Here is a 1,320-nt window from a genome sequence, read left to right on the forward strand (position 1 = left end):
GGCCTCGGCCTTGGACCAGGCCCTGGAGACAAAGCCCGGGGCTCCAGCCGAGGGGCCACAGGGCTCGAGCCACAGCAGCTCGCAGGCAGATCACCTTCGCGGACGCGGACGATGACGTGGCCATCTTGACCAATGTGAAGGAAGACGCCCACTCGCTCAGCTCTGTCACCGGCAACGCCTTGTGGAAGGCGAGGGAGAAAATCCCACTCATGTGGCACTCATGGCAGTCCCTGTAGGGTCCCTGCGCGGCCAGGAGCACAAGTGCCTGTTGGGGGACGCCCCAGCGCGTCCCTCCACCCAGAAGCTGACTGGAAGGCTGAGCAAGACCCTGAGGCTGCGGAGAGCGAGAACCACAGAATGAGAGAACTCCAGGCTGCCAAAGAGGGATGTGTGAATGAGCGAACCACAGAATGAGAGAACTCCAGGCGTGTCAAAGAGGAACCTGCGCATGAGCGAACTGCGGAACGAGAGAACTCCGGGCGTACGGAAGAGGGACGTGCGCATGAGCGAACCACAGAATGAGAGAACTCCAGGCGTGCCCGAAGAGGAACGTGCGCATGAGCGAACCACGGAATGAGAGAACTCCAGGCGTGCCCGAAGAGGAACGTGCGCATGAGCGAACCACGGAATGAGAGAACTCCAGGCGTGCCCGAAGAGGAACGTGCGCATGAGCGAACCACGGAATGAGAGAACTCCAGGCGTGCCCGAAGAGGAACGTGCGCATGAGCGAACCACGGAATGAGAGAACTCCAGGCGTGTCCGAAGAGGAACGTGGGCATGAGCGGACTACGGAATGAGAGAACTCCAGGCGTGCCCGAAGAGGAATGTGCGCATGAGCGAACCACGGAATGAGAGAACTCCAGGCGTGCCCAAAGAGGAACGTGCGCATGAGCGAACCACGGAATGAGAGAACTCCAGGCGTGCCCAAAGAGGAACGTGCGCATGAGCGGACTACGGAATGAGAGAACTCCAGGCGTGCCCGAAGAGGAACGTGCGCATGAGCGAACCACGGAATGAGAGAACTCCAGGCGTGCCCGAAGAGGAACGTGCGCATGAGCGAACCACGGAATGAGAGAACTCCAGACGTGCCCGAAGACGGACATGCGAATGAGCAGACCACGGAATGAGAGAAGGCCAGACGTGCCCGAAGAGGGATGCGCGAATGAAGAGATCAGGGAGGAGGATGAAGCAGTGAAAAAGATGCTTGTAGAAGCCACTGGAGTTTGAGGAGGTTGTGGTGGACGAGAGGCCTGATGTCGAATACGTATAACGATGTGTGATGATGATCCACCCACACCCGAGGAAGACTCAGAAACACAG

The 1,320-nt window shown here is 59.1% G+C and overlaps 1 pseudogene; it reads left to right on the top strand.

The window, feature by feature from the left end:
• Positions 1–61: 61 nt before the first annotated feature.
• Positions 62–1,317, top strand: LOC103584638 (annotated as a pseudogene).
• Positions 1,318–1,320: the final 3 nt, after the last annotated feature.

Source organism: Galeopterus variegatus, unplaced genomic scaffold (genome assembly GCF_000696425.1).
Source record: "Galeopterus variegatus unplaced genomic scaffold, G_variegatus-3.0.2 Scaffold71849, whole genome shotgun sequence".
Classification (NCBI taxonomy): domain Eukaryota; kingdom Metazoa; phylum Chordata; class Mammalia; order Dermoptera; family Cynocephalidae; genus Galeopterus; species Galeopterus variegatus.